We start from the raw sequence: 21,208 nt of genomic DNA on the forward strand, positions 1-21,208 counted from the left end.
TCATTGTTTGACTTAGTATTTTAATATTTCAACTAATGACCTTACAAAGACTATTTTCTATTAAATTTTCACGTTACGTGAAACTACGAGGGTTATGTGCAATTTATTGTTCAATATATGGGCATAAATATATAGTTTTTCCCTAATCAAATTACAAATAAATTGTACAGTGTTATAATCCAATTTAGTTAAACATACAACTAATAATTAAAAAAAGAAAAGATAATCATACATAGCTAAAAGCGGCTAAAGCCAAATAAATATTACAAATTTTATGTAGCATGGAATATGAATTTGTATGATATGCTTTCTTACCATGTACACAACCAAAATTATATTATCCTTATTTCATCTTAATTATCCAATTGAAGCACAAACAATTTTGTTTTCACAAATTATAGATATCACAAATAATGGTTTAACATCCATTCCACTCTAACTTTGATGATAAACATGCATGAATTTTTTCTTTACCATTGCAAATGTGTAGTATACTAGCAACAGCAAGAGTACATTTTCAACACATTATCAACTACAGTTTCTATGTGGAAATAAACCTTTGTAACTGTCGTATGGCATGCAGTGGGTCTATACTTCAATTTTGCAATTCTAAATTCAATCTTATGGCTTTTATAAGCTTACTAATTCCTTTTATTTTTTCTCTTTTTATCAGGTGTTATTTGATTGACGATTGTCTGTATATAATGTGGCTCAGATAAAGGTCCATCAAGCTAAAATTTTCGTGCTTTAGTCATGCACATTTGTGAAAAATAGCAATGAACCTCTATCAATATGAAACGAAAAAAGGAAAGAAAGAAGTAGAGGAGGAAGACCATGGATATAATGAGTTATGCATTATACAAATTTCAAAATAAAGAAATCAGGTGTAAATTAATCATTGGAGTCTTAAAAGATTAGTTTTACATAATTTATTGTTCAATAAAGAGAATTTCATGTATGGCATTTCTTTTGATCTATCGTCTAGTCAGAATAAAGTAACTGATCGTTAATCTGAAGATGGTACATGTAAGTCCACTTCATTTCCCATGTTTTGGATAAAACAAGGTATGTACAGCATCCTTTGTTGGAAGATGAATTATGATTCTTCAAAAGATGTGGCTGCCAAACTTTTGGAAAACAAAAGGTAGCAGCAGTTCCCATCATTCACTCTTCTTTGTAGGACAGTTCATTTCCTTAACTTTTTAGCTTCTCTATTTGGAATGCTAAAATGTATTTGCTAGCATTTTGGACAATCATCTAGTTCCTTGCCCATTCTTCAGCAGCCAATTTCTTCATTTCCTTTGTGTACTTGGGTACCTAAAATTGGTGATTCAAATTGAAATGCATTGGCAATGTTGAATCCAACTACATCACTTAATGCTGCCTTGTCTCTACTAGTTCAAGTGATGTAACTACTTTGACAAATGACACAGCATATGCACAGATTCAGCTTGATGATTAGAAAATTCGACAAGCATTATAACTGGGCCAAGATGGAAATGCTTTTTATGGTTTATGCAATAGGCAGAGATGCCAAATATGGTTGCCATCTAATCCATTGCAGGCGTGTAGATGGCATTATTCCATTGAGTGACGTGTTCAAGTTTTTCCTTGGTTGGCCAATTAGACAAATAATCTATGGTGTATTTTAGATTAAACAACTGGTTTTGAAATAAATTTTTTGGGTAGTTTTTGGGAGTTTGAACTGCCAGTATTTGCAGACAATATTAGAAGTGATAAAATTAAAAGGAGGGAGATAAGAGTACTCATTGTCTATAGATATATGCCTTAGATTCTAGTTTTGCCTTTGGATGCTATTCTATCATCAAGCTATCTGCTCAAATTGAATGTGGTAAACTCCTTTGTCTGCTCCAACCAAGCAACACTTTAATTAGTTTTACTGATAGTCCGCTTAGATCTATTTTGACTTTGGCACTATTCCTTGATCAAACTATCTGGTCCAACTAAACCTAGATGACTTCATTGACTAAACATTGTTCATGCCCCTAAGAGAAACTACATATCATGAGACAAGATGCATAGTAAGGGACACTTCAATTAAAACTATTCTGGGTTTCCAATTGGTTGTTCATAGGCACCGAGCAATTCTGTTTTCGTTTGGCAAAATTAATTCGAGTATTAGTAATTGAGTAGTTGGTAATTTAACTATCATATATTAATGTTTACTCATTTACCTTGTTTTTGACAAAAAACTTGACCACAACTAGTGCTATAGTTAATTTATATCCACTATGAGTCACAAATGTAGATAAGATGGTAGCCTAGAGAAAAATTGATAAAATTGGTTGTGTGGCCTTCTTTACTTTCTTTTAAATATTCATATGTGACTAAGGTGTTGTTGTTGATTATGCTTAAGTATGTACATTCCATGACATCAAACTTGACATCATATGATTAATTAGTCTTCTAAGTCTTTTGTTTTTAATTCTAAAATCTCACTTGGTAACTATCTTATTTGTCTTTTTAAATTATTTATTTATTCCCCCTAAAGCAAAATGGGATTTCAATTGTACTTAAGCAAAGCACCAAAAGATAATTATTCAAATTCAATCCTTTTCCACCTCGAGTTTAAAGTTCCTTGGATATGTTGTTAGAGTTACAAAATTTATCAACAACTTCCAAAGCCTTATCCTCATCAAATATTACATATAGAGTATATAGAGTATATTAAGGAAAGTATGTACAGTATATTAAAAATAATATTTCTCATCTAAAAATAATATATACCTCTTCTAAAAAGTAATAAAATAACATACCTCTTCTAAAAATAATAATATACTCTATTTTTCAAAAGTTGTTTCTATGTGGAAATAAAACTTTGCATTGATTTGTATGTCATGTAGTGGGTATATTTCAATTTGACAATTCTACATTCGATCTTATGGCTTTTATTAGTTTACTACTTCCTTTTATCTTTTCTCATTTTATCAGGTGTTATTTGATTGACGATTGTCTGTATATAGTGTGGCTCAGATAAAGGTCAACCAAGTTGCAATTTTCGTGCTTCAGTCATGCACATTTGTGAAAAACAACAATGAACCTCTATCAATATGAAAAGAAAAAAGGAAAAGAAGAAGTAGAGGAGGAAGACTATGGATATAACGAGTTATGCATGATTCAAATTTCAAAATAAAGAAGTCAAGCGTAAATTAATCATTGAAGTCTTAAAAGATTAGTTTTACATAATTTATTGCTCAATGAAGAAATTTCATGTATGGCATTTCTTTTGATCTATCATCTAGTTAGAATAAAGTAACTGATCGTTAATATGAAGATGGTACATGTAAGTCCACTTCATTTCCCATGTCTTGGATAAAACACAGATATGCACAGCATCCTTTGTTGGAAGATGAATTATGATTCTTCAAAAGGTGTGGCTGTCAAACTTTTTGAAAACAAAAGGTAGCAACAATTCCCATCATTCACTCTTCTTCACAGGATGGTTCATTTCCTCAATTTCTGCTTTTGGCTTCTCTAACTGGAATACTAAAATGTATTTGCCAGCATCTTGGACAATCATCTAGTTCCTTGCCCATTCTTCAACAATCAATTTCTTCATTTCCTTTGTGTATTTGGGTACCTAAAATTGGTGATTCAAACTGAAATGCATTGGCAATGTTGAGTCTAACTGCATCACTTAATGTTGCCTTGTTTTTGCTAGTTCAAGTGATGTAACTACTTTGGCAAAAGACACAGCATATGCACAGATTTAGCTTGATGATCAGAGTATTCGACAGGCATTATAACTAGGCCAAGATGCAAATGTTCCCTATGGTTTATGCAAAAGGCAAAGATGCTAGATATGGTTGCCATCTGATCCATTGCAGGTGTGCAGAAGGCATTATTCCATTGAGTTTCTTCGTTAGCCAATTAGACAAATATATGGAATGGGTACTTTGTGATGGCTCTTGCAAACTAGTTGTAACTTTAGTTAGGGATTAATATTTCCAACATTGTCAATATAGTGTTTAGAGTTTGGATGCATGCTAAGTCATTAATATTTAAATTTTAACAACAACTTTCGCATATATGGCGTGCATCCAGATCCACTAATGTATATGCTGTCAATGCAAAAAAGCTTTGTCCATTAGTTAGAGCAAGTATAGCAGCTTTGCTATGCTTGGAAGTTGCTTGAAACATCTGTAGTGGCTGTATATATTTTTAGCTTCCACTTTTGTGCAATCAAACTTTGAGCTCCATCTTTTCTAGGATACAAGGCTAGTAGAAAGGAAAAAGAAAGAGGAAATTTCTGTAAATTTAGAGGATTTCCATTTTTCTTTATATCTCTATGATTTATTTTTTAAAAAAAAAATTTATAATAACTATGTAATGTGACTAGGTTTGGCCTAATGCCAAAAAAATTTCTCATTATTAAAGAAGCTAATTTTTAGTCAAAAGCCCACTAAATTAATCAACAAAGAGTATCCTAGTGAGAGTTTTCTCTCTTCTAGAGTTTACTAGTAAGAGTTTTCTTCTCTTCCAAGCTATCTTAATGGGAATTTTGTTTAGTTTTTTGTTATTTTTTCTTAAACCTAAGAGTTTTTTTAGATCTATATGTTATATTTGGAATTTTTTGGATCTTTTCATCAGATATCGGTGTCAGTTTTAAACTTGAATCAGTTGGATAACATATCTAAGGCAATTGGCATACACAGATATTTGTACAGGAACTTGTGCAATTGGTCAGATCTAATAGTTTGTGAGTCACAATGTAATATTTTATATTTTGTAACTCTATTAAATCTAATAATTTTTCAGATCAGATATATTTATGACATGTTCTATATATTTTTTGCCATTAGTGCATCTATGTTTGTCAAACGTACTAAAATATTTTCAGTTAGTTTATTAATAGTATTGCCTTTTGTTTTATCAAAAAAAAAAACTAATCAATAAAGATCTCAAACTACTCCACTTAATGCAAATTGATTTTGAGATGCAACTCAAGTTCTTTAATGCTCATCAGTCCACAAGTCAAGCAACTATGCAATTCTATAAGTTTGCTCAAAGAAGGAAGCTTTATTGCTTTCTTAAAATATGAGAAGACAATATTAGAAGAGAAAAGGTTACCTAAAACAAGGAAACAAAAAAAAGAAAGAAACATAAAACAAGAAAAGAGAAGAAAGAAAAAAAAAGGTAGCCTTACTCCGATGAATATAAAGAAATCAAGGGAAATTCAATTGCTTTATTATAATTGGTCAGAGGGATTTACTTGGTTAGAAATGGCCTAAGAGAGATTTACATGGCTAGAGTGTGGTGAATTGAAGTTAAATGTTGTGTGCCTATCGTGCCATGGTCTTAACATACATCAACTGATTTTTTTTCTTCTAATTTCTAATTGGAAAATCTTTATTTTCTAGAACCATCTAAAATCACTTTCAAGACTATGCTTTAGCTGTAGGAGGCAAAGGGAATTTAGGTCTCAATTAACTTTACTATCATTAAAAAAGGTAAAGTTTACTCTCAACTTTTACCCTAATCAACAATTCTTAAGAAATAAACAACTTGATGTATCGCACAAGATTTTAATATGGTTCTAAGAAATACACTTCGAATAAATGTCTTCATATGAGCTTGACATTAATTTCGTGATAGACATTTTTTTTTATCTACTATCATGGCATCTTAGTGATGTGAAATGTGAATTGTAGAATTTTAAGCAAGAAGGTTACTTTGTTGAATGGCATTGTAGTAGTAGTAGCAATAGTTGGTAAAGGGTACTGAGTAGATGTCGAGTTGAAGTTTTGGAATGAAAGAGATGAATAATCATTATTTTCTATTGTGGTATCTTAATATGTTGGCATGGAAATGAACATGGGAGATAAGTTTGTTGTTTTGATAAAGGTGGTAATGGTATATATATGAATCACAAGTATGCGTCATTTAGTTTTGATCAGTCTTGCTATTTCTTGAAGGGACAAAATATAGTTTGCTTTTCATGTGTCGAAGCCATATTATGGCATGCATAGATGACATGTAATTGCAATACGTGTCTGTGAATTGGTATGTTTGCTTCTTTATTATGCTCTTATATTAGGATATACTTGGAGAAAGAGGATAGAGAATTTATATTATTTCATATTTTCTTTTATGTGTATTGAGTGAAATTTTGGGGTATTTGTTGTGATTTCATACTATTTTAGTTGTTGTTGTTTTTCTTTGGCTTAATTAATTTGTCTTAACTTGTTTTCATATTAAAAAAATGTGGATGGAGCCAAATTATATACTGATAAATTAAATAATTTGGGTATCTAGATTTCTAGATATGTGGATGAAGTATGCCAATTAATTGTCTTTAATGGTGGATTTGTAAGAACATATAATATTTGGATTAATCATATAGAAGTTATATTTTTTTTGGTCTAGTTTTTTTCTTTTTATGGTTGGATGATACCGTTTAGACTATCATTTACTTGAATGATGCTACTGAATTAGATCATTTTATTGAGTTGTATAGAACTTATCACGTTCAAAATGGAATCATTCTACCGGTGGTGCATTATAGGTTTCAACTTGGTTCACTTGCATATGTGAAGACCCATAGTTTAGATGAACTCTTCTTTTGATAATTAACAAATAATGATAAGAAGTACTAATGATTCAAGTCAAGTGATTTATTTATTAAAATAAACTCAAATGTGGAGTTCATGAAATGTGCCTACTAAAGTACCAAAATGATTGGAAAAGACGTAAACTTTAAAATGAAGTTGAAATGATATGCAAACAAGGATAGGATAAAACTTTGGATACATGTTTGATAGCTCCAAGTATCAAACATGAAAGGGCAGTATTAAATAATGAAGGAATGATGCTTGTATCAAACATGATGTGCAAAACCTTTATTCAAGTGGTCTACCAGAGAATGAAACCAAAAGAAAGTAAAGAAAGCCCCTGCACGGTAAGGAGAAGAAGTGATGAAATAAGAGTATCAAGATCAATGAGATTTGAAGAAAATATGAAAAAGAGAGATAAGTTAAGAAAGACTTGATAAAGAAGGTTTAAATCTTGATCTAAACTTTAATTATATCAATGAAAATTCATGAAAGAAAGTAAGTTTGAGACAATTTGAAGAAAAAAAGAAAAATTTGAAAAAATGTACTGGAGAATGAATAGTAATACTATAGCAGTGACAGGACGTCCAATGTGATGACCCAAAAAATTATTTTCTCACCTCCCAACTATTTGCATTTTTATTTAAATTATATTTTTATAAAGTTTACATTCATTTAATGATTTACTTGTTAATTGTTAAACGAGTTTCTCTTACTTGTACATTTTAACTTTTGAGCGTTTAATTTCTTGAAAATTGTTGATTTTACGACTTATTAGTGAATTTGGCCAAAACTCTAGAAAAAATATAAGTTGAGATATTAGTGAAGTTAAGAAAGATTTTGAGAGTTAAAAGAAGATTAGAAAAGCTAAGGATTGATAGTAAAAAAGCTTAAGGGGAAGACACTATTGGTCACTATTCAAAGTTGACTTAGAGAAACCTTCTTGTGGCTTGTATATTAGTTCCAAAAGCAACCCAAAGCCTTCATTTCTTTTCCTTGGCTGGCCGAAAATAGAGAGAGGAAGAGAGAGTGACAGACTTCAGATTTTCTCGAGATTCTTGAAAATCCAAGCTACCCTTTCATCAATCTACTTAAACCTTAGAAGATCTTGAGAGAAGAAGACTCCTAGGAGTGGATCTTCCTATCTTCTTGGTTTAATCTTGCTAGGGTTTGAAACTTTGAAGAGGTAAGTGGCTAATCTACTTCATTCTTTAACCTTTCAAGCAATTTTGGACTAGATCTTAGTGGATTTATGGTATTTATGGAAAACCTATGGTGGATTGGAAAGTTTTATGGAAGTTTAGTATTAAATGCTTTAATGATCTTGGTTTATTTAAATCCTGGTATGTTTGGCTAGAAATTGGTGGAGTCTTGTCTCTTGAGATCCTAGGGTTAATTATTGATGAAACCCTTGAGGATTTGAGTTCTATTTCTAGTGATTTGTTGGTGAAAATGGAAGAAATCTCTATGTCCACCAAGTGTTTGATCTTTTGTTAAGAGTTGTTTATGTGCAAATTTTCATGATTTTTCTTGCTAACAATCTTGGCTATATATTGTTTGATATGTTCATGGATTTGTTATGGAAAAATTGGGAAGATTTGATGGAGAAATGTTTGGAAAATTCTTGTGGGAAAATTCTGCCTTTGCTGTCCAAAATAGGGGAAGATATTCCAGCCTTGATTTCTACTTTTTCTTAATAATTTTGGGCAAGTTTAACACATCACTCTGTACTTGTATGTTGAATTTGAACCAAAACTATGAATTTCTTCCTTATTTTCTTGTTGGAAAGTTTGCAAAATGGACCGAAACTTAGAGAGCATTTTCAGTCAACTTGTTAGATTTTCTAGTATTAATTGAAAACAAATTAGAGTCTGAATTTTATACCATTGTAAAGCCCTTTGAGTCTAGTTTCAAACGCAACCAACGGCATTCGATTTCGATTTTTCTACATTGAGTTATAGCCATTTTCCCGAGACTGCTCAAATGCCGTGATATGATGCGACAGCTTTCTTGTGCCTCTGTGATTGCTATTTTTTACCACCAAAATGCATGAACTGAATTTCGATATCTTCATAAGAAAGTAGATCTATGTCTTAGCTTCAAAACGCCAAAAAATTCATCTCAATCTGATAAGTGTACCTCCAGTTATGATCAAAATACCGAGAGGTGTCAAAGCTGTCACTTTGATTCTTCTCCTTTGCACTCTTTCCTTCACTTTTCTTGGTTCAATTTAACATTTTTCACTCCATATCATACCTGAACCATTGACCTAACACGTACATGGATTTTCCCTTTGAATTGAGCTTGAAAACATGTGTTTTGGAAGACTTTTAAGGACGTAAAAATATGGAAATCTTGAGGAATATCTTGGGACTTCTAAGTTGGGACTTGGGAGTAGTTTTGATTAAATGGTGGTTTGGAGTAGTGAATCTCATTGTACTCTAATTACTTGGTTCTAGGACTTGGAAGTGAACACAAGATTTGCACCCGAGGCGGACATTTGAGCTTTCCTTTACATGGTGAGTGCCAAGTGCATGTTTCTTGATATCTTGATTTGAATGATACCACGTGTTATGTGTTGAATTCTAAACTAGATGAGACAAGGGTGTACTTTATCCCACTCGTCCTCCCCTTCTTGAATGATCTTGTACTCGCTTGAACTTGATTAAGCTGTATTTGTGTTTGTGCTTGTGCTTGACTTGTAAGTGCTGAGCGGCAGCATGTACCACACTCAATCCGAGTGGGAGGTGCCTCTCATCCCTTCTCAATACCTCTATCTTGATTAAGTCGATTGGAGTGTTATCTCATCGACCATACTTGTTCTTGCTTGGGTATATTCGAGTATTACCACCACTATTTCTATTTGGCGTTCGAGCCCGGTAGGAGGTGAATCGGTGGATGGGGATTCGTGTCACTTGTTATTTGCGTGGTTGACGGAGTGTCAACAAAAGAAAATGATATCCAAGATCGCGAAATGGTAAACTTGTGGTTTAACTTCTGAGAGCTCTTGTATCCTTTTAATGAACGTGTTTTAGTCCTTTATTAGCTTTACGTGGAACTATTGTTGTTATTCAGTGCATGTGCCACTTGAGTTGAATTATGGTACTTGTTTTACTTGCTTGCTTGTTTTCTTGGCCTCACTGAGCATTAACTCATTTCTTTTAGTTTGTTTTCCTTAGCAAGCGTTGGCAACATGGAAGCAGGGAAATAGACAGTTCGAGAGTTGGCGTCTAGATTGAAGTAACTTGTCATTCTAGTTGTACTTGGTGATTTGATTAGATGACTTAGATTTTATCCGTTTGATTGTATGTATAAGTAGGGATAACTTGGAATATTGGATGGTCTATAATGTTTAACCATGAAGTTTTGATATTTACTTTGAGGTTAATACTATTGGAGTTTTGGAATTGTTATTATTCTCTGAGATTCGTGAGTGAGTCCTGGCGAGAGTTGGGCAGGCGCCCCGCTAAACCCTCTGATTCGCCTTAGGGAAAGGTGGGGCTGTCACATTCGAGCCAAAGGATACTGCATCTGAGCCATCGTCCGAATCCCATTACAACTAGTTTTAACATCTTTATTTTTTTATTGTTGTAGCTGCATTTTTTTTCATTGCTTTCATCTATAAAGGATCCAAGGACGCCCATATAAAGTAGTTTTTTGACTTGTAATTGTTCTAGTTCATATAAAAATTAGTTTGGTTAAGAACTCTTTATAATCTTAAGATTGTGAACTCAAATTGTTAGTATACTTCAAGTGTCAGTTTGGAGAGATACTGATTATCACAAATGGAAGTTGTTGGTATAAAACTCTTGACTCAACTAAAGTAGAGAGGTTTAGTATGAGTAAGAGTAAGTCTCATTTGTGTACAAGAAAGTTATTGTCTCACCTACAATGAAGAGTCACTTAGTGGAGGAAAATTTAAGTTTTGAGAAACTTGGAAATGGAAGTATACTTCAAAGAGGAAGTCAAACCATTATTATTTGGTTTGCATACCTTTAATTTCCTTTACTTTTTTAATCTTACTTGTTGTGAACTTAATTGCATTTTTTTTTCTACTTGAATCTTTTTTTGTTTTTGAGTTTATCATTTTCAGTATTTTGAATTATCTTGGTTGATTTTAATTTGCTACTTTTTTATCAACTTAATTCATCCCCTCTTAAGTTATTATGGACTAATAATGTGAAATTATATTTACGAGGAATACCTTTATTCGGTTTTTCGTCCATTTGATGAATTGCCTGCAAATACTGGTTATCATTTTGGGCCTTTTGTTGATTTTGAATTTCTTATGACCTTATTTTGCTTTATGAAAGGTCCCTAGAAAAATTTCATCACAATAATCCCCTAAATATGCATCTTAGAAAGTACTTAATATCCACAATAAGGCAGCTATTTCCGACCTTGGAGTCCCTGATTATATCAAAATTGAACAAATGTAGCCCAGTAGCTTCCTCAACCCCTTGGCTAACTAGTTATCAACTCAATGGAGGCAACTATAGCCCTTCCAAGGCAGCCGAGCCGGTCTCACTAAGGGTTAGTACACCCGACGTCCAGTATTCGAGCCTTGTAACAAAAATGGGAAATAACCCTACAACCCGAATAAGGGTTGGGGCCTGAAGTGGCGCTAGGTCCTTTTTTTGCTTAAAAAAAAAATGGAGGCAACTCTCCACAATCCAAATTACTCACTATACATGTTGGCAAACTCCTGCAAAATAATCCATGACTTATAAATAATTCATATTTATGATCTTTTAGTGTTCAAACCTTTATTTCCGTACTGTTCTCAATTTGTGCATGTCATCCTTGCGCAGGGGCCATGCTAATCTTCTCTGTGTCACTCCAATTATATCGGATGTCCCCGAAGGGACACTTTATTTCCGTACTATTAAAACTGCTTCTTGTTATTATGTTGTCCGTACAGTAATGGGCTTATACACATGGTTTTATAATATCAAATTACAAAGAAATTCTATTGTTTACTGCTCAATTGGGCTAAACGTACAATTGAAAAAAAAAAAAAAAAGATAATTGTACATAGCTGAAAACGGTTAAAGCCAAATGAACATTGCAAATTTTGTGCAGCATAGAATATGCACTTCGATGAAATGTTTTCTTACGATGTGTGTGACAAAATATATTACTGTTACTTCTTCTTCTTAATTATCCAAATGAAGCTACAAACGGTTATTTTTCCGCAAATTACAGATATCACAAGTAATAGCTCTCAACTCCCATCCCATACATCCTAACTTCGTTGATGAACATGAAAGAACATTTTCTTTACCATTGCATATGTGGAGTACACTAGCAACAGCAAGAGCATATCTTCAACACATTATCAGCTGCAGTTTCTACTTGGTGAAATCAAATTTTCCATTCATTCATATTTCATGTCGTAGGTGTAGTAACTTCAATTTTCCGGTTCCACATTCGATCTTGCTTTTTATAAGATTACTAATTCCTTTTAACTTCCTCTTTTTATCGGTCTTATTTGATTGAAGGATGTCTGATTATAATGTGGGTCGGGAAGATGTCCATCATGCTGCAGTTTTCGTGCTTCTGCCGTTCATATTTTTGAAGAATAGCAATAAAATTCTATCTATATGAATAAAAAAAGAAAAGGAAGAAGAAGATGAGGAATATCCAGAATTTAAAAAAAAAAAAAAAAAGTAAAGAAGCCATGTGTAAATTTTCTTTTCTAGGCGAATTCAAGTGTAAATTAATCATTAAAGTATTAAAAGATTAGTTGTACATAATTTATTGCATAATAAATAGAATTTCGTGTATGGCATTTCTTTTAGTTTTTGTACCTCCTTTCAAAATTTCAAAATTTCTTTTTTTGTCCATCATCTGGTTATACAAAGCAATTGATCCTTAACTTGAAGATTGTAATTATAAGCAATTCATTTTCCATGGTGGAAGATTAGACATGATGTGAGAAAGAACACTTCCTGGAATCGCAACCATGCTTAAACGCGACTTGAAATGGTTCAAAGGGTGATCAATTTCAGTCATGCTTAAACGTGACTTGAAAAGATCTTCTTGTCAGCTTCGTTTAATTAGTACTAGTATACGCTAATTTCGAAAGAAAATTAAGTTCATTAGTAAACATTTTTGCTAAATTGAACCCTTCAGATAAACTAATGATATGTGCAAAGGAACGTTGGATCTCAATATCCGTAACCAATACACTTCCAGGAGGCTTTCTAGGAGATGTAGCAGCAAACACTTCCACCCCAGCCTCACTACTAGAGCTAGCTGTGGCAGACACCATATTCTAAAACACTGCTCTTGGTTTACTAGAATTTAGCTCGAGGGGCCTTTGTCCAATGCTTATCCGTTGGCAAAATAAACCAAACCTAGAAGTTTCTATTTATTTATTTATTAATATTATTGGAATGAGGTTCTTTGTAGTTGTGTTATTTTGGAGTTTGTATTTTATTTGGTAATTTTTTATGAAAGTAATTTCGTATTTTACAAATTTTGATAAGTTATAAAGAGGGTATTAGTTGGAGTATTTTTTTTTTTTAAATAAAGTAGGACATGTTTGATAACTCAATTCAGCATCTAAACTTAATACATTCAGATCTTAACATGTTTAAACGTGTTTAATAACAAAAAATTGATTATGTCTATTGATTAAGTAGCGCTAAGTTTTCTAAACAAAACTTGTTCCCAAAAATAAGTGATAAACTATTCATTTATCACTTAATGTGATAGACACTCAAATGCATCAAATTTAGTACTTAATAATTCAATAATTTAATAGATTCAAATTTCAAATTTCAAATTTCAGTTTTCAAACTTCAGTTTTATCAATTACATCCTAAGAGATTCAAGAGAGTCCAAGAGAGTTTGTTAGGATTTATTCTGGTGCAACTTTCTTCCATAGTTTGAAATATCAATTATATTGTGAGTTATTTATTTTCTTCTCTCCCACATATGTTTTGAGTGATTATTTCATCCTTCAATTTACAAAGTTGCATGCATAATTATTATTAGAACCCTAAATTTGGGTTCAACATTATTCACTACATGAATATTCTTCTGCTAAGCAATCTTAGGGATCCATTTCTGACTCGCTTTAAGATGCAGAGGACATTTACTGGTGTAGTTTCCAGAGCACTTAGCACAGCATGGAGAATCCATTTATATTCAACTGACTGGTAAACAGTTTCACCAACACTCAAATTCAACACACACTCTAGCAAATGACACCCTAGTTTTTACATATAGCTATGTGCTGATCTATATACAAAGCTGACCAATGAAACTAGGTAAATTGCAAGTATCCCAATTATATAGTAGTGCAAGCTAAGCCCAGGAAATTGAATCCGGACGGGAATTGTCTTGAATTCTTCAGAGCTAAATCGAGAGAGGGACTCCACAGCCTTAAGAACAACATTTTACTACCCAAAAGGCCAAGGGACTTCTTGTATGGAGAATTATAAACCAAACTTTTGCTATTTATTTATGTTGCCATGTGGCTTTAGTCTGATTGGTTGGTTTTATTAAGGTGGGCCATGTAGGTATGAATTCTTTATTAGTATTAGTAGAAGTTTTTGTATAGGATATAAGTACTAAGTCTGGCTGTTTGCATTTGACATATAATTATACAGCTGCATAAAGACATTATAGTGAGAAGTGTCTGTCTGCTGTGTTTTCTTTGTTTTGCGCCACTGCTTGATTTTCATCAATAAAGAATTTCTTTGCCTCTATATCGGTTTTTCTTGATTGTTCTTGTGAGTTTTTGTGTATTTATCATTTTGGGTCCATCATTGTAGCACCACATTCTTACTACTCTCCCCCTCAAAATGACAAAGCTTAACTATAGGCACAAGCGAAGACTGAATATTCTGAGAAGAAATATATGAAAATCTCATGTCCCCATGAAAAGTTCCAGATTTCATATGATTTGTAGCCAAGAAGACAGTTTCAGTGGAAAGCACTGCCTAACTCAAAACCATTAACTTTTCTACCTTGCATCTGAGTTTCAGCCAAAGAGGGAAATGTAGGGAGGTCTTTCTCAATGCTCTTCATCTAGCTTACTACCACTCCCCTCATCCTTATTGAACTTTCTCTGGCTGCAACTCACTAACATTTCTTCAAACCAAAGATCCAATTGCATACAGGATTCAGCTTCATTCTGGCTGCCATAAGAATCTAACAAGAAAACTCCATAAAAGCTGGGAAAACAGAACCAAAACAAAAATCCACTCCGAGACGAAGGTAATATAGGCAGGACTAGTGGTGGAAGATAACAGTGTAACTCATTGGAGCTCGGAAGCTCGAACAATAGCAGAAAGTAGACAGACATAGGTTAGTATACAGCTACTTTTTTTTCAACCCATGTTAGTAGGCGATTACTTGAGAGAGAAAGAGAGAGAGAGAGAGAAAGTTTCCACATCTTTTTTATATATGGGAAAAGTTAAATTGTTCTTATCTGCATTGGCAAGAATGTGTTTAAAGTCATTGAAATTAAATTCAATTTGTTAATGTAATTCGTGTTTACTCGTACCATGCCCATAAACTGCACGTATGGGAATTAAAACTGCTCATGTGTCAAAATTTAGGTATCAAAACTACAATTTTCTTTTTTTTCAATTTGTAAATCATGAAAAAGTATTAAAAATATATCTCAAGATGTGAATTCACAGCTTCCACACCTCATAGGAGAAATGATATTGGAAAAACTGATGTTCTGTAGATTTGATTCGAATCCACACATGACACAACACAGACATTAGTTAATCTGCCTCTTTGCACAGATAATGGTCAAAATGATTGAGAAAGTTCGCAACATTGCTGGCTCAAAGGACCATGTGGACAATGATGAATTTTTGGGGTTAATATGCGTCGAAAGAAGGTGTGGATACATATCTCTTGAATGCAATCCATGGGAAACAGTTGCATGCTATTTTTGTAGAGTTTGTTCAAGAGATGTTCTTCCTCTTCTTCATGAACATCAATCTATTATTTTCACTCTAATTTTTGTCTCAAATTAAAAAAAAAAGTTACTAATTTTGGATCAGTTTTTTCAACCCCTTTCTTCTTTCATTAATTTCATACCATTTGGGCTCATTAGAAAGCAGAGTTGGCAGTAGTGGCTTGGGTTGCAGTTTATAAGCGTTGGATCCAATCTTCAACTTCTTTTTTCTGGAATCCTCATACACTTCAACCTAAGATAGCTAAGAAATGTAGGTATCATGTAAAACCAGGAAAAAAAAAGAGTTAAAGAGGATGGAGAAAAAAATTTTGTATCGTCCACATGTGCTTTGCAAGTTAATTATGTTTATCAAGATGTGGAAAAGAGTACATAATAGAGGGTGACATAAAATCCTACCTCATGATATAAATGAAATGCAAATTTTGACATAAATGAAGCTAAAAATATTGTCTCAACATTGTCACAATGATGATAACGCGAGGCACTACAATTTTTGACTTGAAATCTTGTCATGTTTGCATAATTTTATTAGATAAATGTAGGATTGGGAGAAATGAATATGTTTCTCAAAGTTTTTGTAAGAAAATTATGCATATATTTATAGCTTGTACAAAGTGAATTTAAATAACTAATACATTGAATCTAGAATAATTTATATGAGATAAATTCGTAATTGATACTAATTAAGTAAATCCCAAATTAATGCTAATTAATAGAATATAATACACTAGTTGATACACTAAATCATTTACATTAACATCCTTCCTCAAACTTAAGGTGAGTGCAAGGAAACCAGCTTAAGTTTGCACCTAAACGTTTGAAACCCATCAACCACAAATAATTTGGATTCTTGTTCATGCATTTAACTTATTTTGGCCCCCTTCTATTTTGAAAACAATAAGGGAAAAAATTACCTTATGAAAGACAATTTTGGCAATAGAAATTTCAGTTCGGAGTGAATTACTCGTGCAATAGAAGGGCAACTAAACAGGAACTACCTGATTTTTTGTGGCAAGGGAAGTGCTGGACCAAGTTTACAAATTTGTCATTCTCTTTTGGGTTATTATCACTTTACCCCCTTAAACTATATCACTACTATCAGTTTACCCCCTAACGTTATCTTTTAGTCACTTCACCCCCATAAGTAATTCAACCAACATATTAAGAAATTTTGGACAAAAATACCATTTTATTCTATAACATTACTACACTATTATTATTACTTTATTCCTTTAAATTATAGTGATATAATCTATTTAATTCCTAACGTTATTTTCTTGACATTTTACTTCATCGTTAATCTAACTACTGTGGTCAAAAAATTTAAATATATTTACCCTTATATATATAATTAAAAATAAAAAATTTAGAATGATTATTCTTCTTTTTTTTCACTTTAAGAGATCCAAAAATATAAAAATAAAAGGGTTTTCTCAAATTTCTTTTTTCACACTTATTAATACTATGAAAAGAAAAAGAGATAGGAAAGAAGATGACAGAAAATTAGATTTTGTAAAGGAAAAAAAGTCTAACAATATCGTATTAATTTAAGATTGTTGGGATTAGAATTGAAATCTAGTGGTAAACAGTAAAGTAAAATAATTTTAAAATAATAAAAGTATTTAATTCTTTGTTATTTGTATTTTCTAAAAAAGGAATTGAGCTCTCTCTCTCTCTCTATCTCTCTCTCCCCCTCTCCCTCCCCCTTCCGATCTTTCTATTTTTTAATATTAATAAGATTGTTAAGAAGAAAGAAATTAATATTTTGACTTTTTTTTCTTGATACTAAAGAGGAGAAGAGCCACTCTAAATTTTTTATTAATTTTATTATACAAAGAGGAGGGTACTTTCTTCTAAAATTTTTAACTTGCTAAATTGATTGAATGGTGGGATAAATTGCCTAAAAAATAACTCTATGGGATAAATTGATATTGAGACTATAATTAATGGGGGTAAAATGATAATAACTTTAAGGGCTAAACTTATCTTTTTACTTTAATTAACAAACTCCATTAAGTTTAACCGTTAGTCTTAGGGGTAAAGTGACTAAAAGATAACGTAAAGGGGAAAATTGATAGTTACACCGAATCTTAAGGGGGTAAAGTGATAATAACCCTTCTCTTTTTCATAACTGAAATTATGCAATCAAATCCAGGCCACAATCTATTATGCATGCCTAGGATAATATATTTCTCCTCCTTTGATTGAATCTCAAAGTGGATGAGAGGAGTAAAAAGAATCGGCAACAAACATTACCAACAATCCCTAATCCTTGTCGGTTGTTTGACTAATATTTTTCGTGCCAAAAGGTCAAATTATTGGCTGGGGCCATGCACAGTTTTCATAAAATTGTGGGCAATGATTGATAAATAAAAACTAACGATCTACTCTGAAAAGGGATTACCAACCTCCGAACACTTTTTATTTTGCCTTACATTTGCACCCTCTAAATTTTTGGACAAATTACATTTAACCCCCCTATAGTTTAGTATTTTTGTACATAACTCTCCTATGGTTTCAAAAACTATACATAACCCCCTCATTATTTGAATTAAAGTATCAAAGTGACGGAAATGATCATTCATAACAGAATCTTTAAAAATGTTGAAATTACTCTTGTTTAAAAATTAAAATGGTTAAAGTGATCAAAATATATAAACATAATATGTATATATGACACGCTAACCCGGTATGATTTTATGTTTTACCATATAACCCCCTTATGGTTTAATGCTTTACTATATAACCCCCTTATGGTTTTCCAAATATACACATAACCCTCCTGTGGTTAGTAAATAATTTTCAACTTTACATAGAGGTATTTTTGACATTTTAGGTGATTCCGTTATGGATTGCAAATTTCGTTACTTTTACACGTAATCCAAACTATGAGGGGGTTATGTATAGTTTTAGGAACCATGGGGGTGTATGTACAAAAATACTAAACCACAAGGGGTAAAGTGTAATTTGCCCTAAATTTTTTGAAATTCCTTTACCCTTTGCAATAGGCACTTAAACTTTCTAGATTTCCATTTATCGATTATGTTGCCCTTCTGAAGAAATGTAATTTGTACTATCATGGCCGATTTCTCAAAACTAAGTCTGAGATAAACTTAACCGTCCTTATATTTATGTCGTTGATGCTGTCATCTCAGAATTTTTAGTAAAAAAAAAAGTGAAGAAATATCTGTGGGCCATGAAAGAATTCCAAAGATTGTGAATGTTGCAATTGTTGATTCTTAGTTACAAACAGGAGCAGAGCCATATTAAGTTGAGGGTGGACAATCACAACTCTCAACTTTGAAAAATTCCTCCATTTACACCTCCTGAAAATTTTCAAATTTCCTTTCTTTATTTATATTGCCCCTATCAGTTCATAAAGTATTTGTTTTCATTGCCTACTTTAGACATGAACGCATTAAAAAAAAATTTTAAGTTTTATTTTCAAAACAAAAGAAGAATCTTGAAACTCATGGTACATAAAGATGAACTAGTAGTTTTCATTTGAATTAATTTTTCAAGAATTATAGTTGTGATCTAGTGCTCAAAAAAATAGCTATCATATCATTGCTTCGACATTATTATTGTACGTGAAATTCTATATAGTTCTATCATTAACACAGCCATCGTACTAGCTAGTTATCTAAAGTTTTCTGTATTATAATTTATTATGTACAAAAAAATTTTGCCTTTGGAAATAGTGTCTATTGTAAACTAAGTAGTTGCTCCCTAACCTTGGAATCCTTGTTCTGCCACTAATTACAAAAAAAAAAAAAAAAAAAAAATTGGGGACTGGTGATTAGCAAACCTTGAAGGGTCTCGAATTATAGAAATCATAAAGCAATGAATCGGCCAGAGTGCGGAAGTTACAGTTCAATAGTTGTTGTAAAACCGCGGAAACCACAATTTCTTAGTTTCGAAGAGGTCCATACATTTTAAGAAGATGTAAACAGACAAAATAGGTAATAATTTTAACACCAGAAGTATCCAATGTTTTAAAACTCGAACCGTTAATTGAATCGGTGAGATGTTTGAGTCAAGATTCAACCGATCGGACCTGTTCAACCCTGGTTCAATGAATATCTTAAAAAATAATTTATATAAATATATATATGCACAAAATAAGACACGCAATGGACTAATTTAAAACTTTATATGATAAAAAGTTTAATATTTTCAAAGAATTTGAATTTTCAACAATAAATTTTTTAAATTATAAGTTGAAACAAATAAATTTCATCTCAATCTCAATTATATCTATTTAAAAATAATCTTAAATCCAACCCAAAAATATCACAATATTTTGAAATTATACAAAATTTACGTCTATGGGAATTAGACATTGTGAGTTTAAATTGTAATTTATATTTTTAAAATTTAGAAATTGCAACTTAAAAAAAAAGAAGTTTGGAGAAAGTCAGGAAAATCGAAAATAGAGATGCAAATTTGATAGAAGCAAAAAAAGAGATGAAAATGGGCAGTTGTGGCATTTAATAATTAGTCTTTAGAGTTAAAGAAAAATAATTATTTTTTTAATTTTTTTTTCAATTTAATAGACAAAAACAAAATTAAAAGATGGAAGAAAACATCAATAAATTAAAACTAAAGAGGTTTGATTAGAAAGGGAGTGACAAAAGAAAAGAGGAGAGAAAGAAATTTGAAGATTAGAGAAAAAGAATCATGAGAGGATGAGATTTTGTAAAGAAAACGGAGGAAAGAAAGATGGAGATTTGTTTTATATAAATGTAGTATAAAAAAATTTAACTGGATGTGATGGTGCAATAGTTATTGCGTTGGTCTTTTATAGCCAAGGTCTCGAGTTCAATTCTTGCTTAGCTGCATTTTGCAAAAACTTAAAAAATTATTGAGGGAAAAATTGAAAATCGAGAATCACCAGTTCGACCAGATTTACTGATTTGACCGATCTTGACCGATTATTTGACAATTTCAACTGTAGCATAAAATCGGATCGATATCATGGCCAATTTCAACTATAGTATATAATTGGGCTGGTATCATGGCTTTTCTCTTTCACTGAAATTTGGGCCCAAAAATTTGTTATTTTTTTATATGTTATTGTGTTAATGCGTACATTTGTTATAATAGTGTCTACATCTCATAAAATGTGTTTGCGGTGTGCCTCACACAGAATCCTGATCTGTCTGGACCATGCCTAGATGTACGTCTTTTCTAACAATTGGAAGTACACATGTAAAACCCCCCGGAAGCTAATCCCTACATAAAATCGGACCAGGCAACACTATATTATGCACGCCTAGGATACTTTATCTGTGTAAATTATAAACCATTTTTAGAGAGTAGATGAGTCATGACAGGAGAATAAAGAATTGGAGGGGGAAGGGTGCCAATCATTGTACATCATGAACGATCTTAAATCCTTATCGGTTGTTTGAAATTTTATTTTCTTTCTAAAAGGCCAAATTTCTGGATGGGCCACAATGCTTATAAATTTCAGGCAATTATTACCAAGTAATAACTAAAGTCTGCTCTTTTGGCAAGGTTAGCACATTCTTTAAACTATGCATTAGTTTTTCTTCCACCATCTATATGATTTAATAGTAATTTTTTAAATGTAATCGATTTGTATTGATCCGAGCCGTATGGGTCGAGTTTACCCCCCAAATAATAGTTAAAAACAAAAAATAAACAAAAGATAGCAAATTCTTAA

General features: G+C 32.0%; 1 non-coding gene across 1 annotated transcript; it reads right to left on the reverse strand.

Moving 5' to 3' along the window:
• Positions 1 to 11,337: 11,337 nt before the first annotated feature.
• On the reverse strand, positions 11,338 to 11,440 carry LOC113781840. Its single transcript, XR_003469741.1, has one exon. It is a non-coding gene; the product is annotated as a U6 spliceosomal RNA (small nuclear RNA).
• Positions 11,441 to 21,208: the final 9,768 nt, after the last annotated feature.

The sequence above is a fragment of the Coffea eugenioides genome, chromosome 8, assembly GCF_003713205.1.
Source record: "Coffea eugenioides isolate CCC68of chromosome 8, Ceug_1.0, whole genome shotgun sequence".
Taxonomy (NCBI): domain Eukaryota; kingdom Viridiplantae; phylum Streptophyta; class Magnoliopsida; order Gentianales; family Rubiaceae; genus Coffea; species Coffea eugenioides.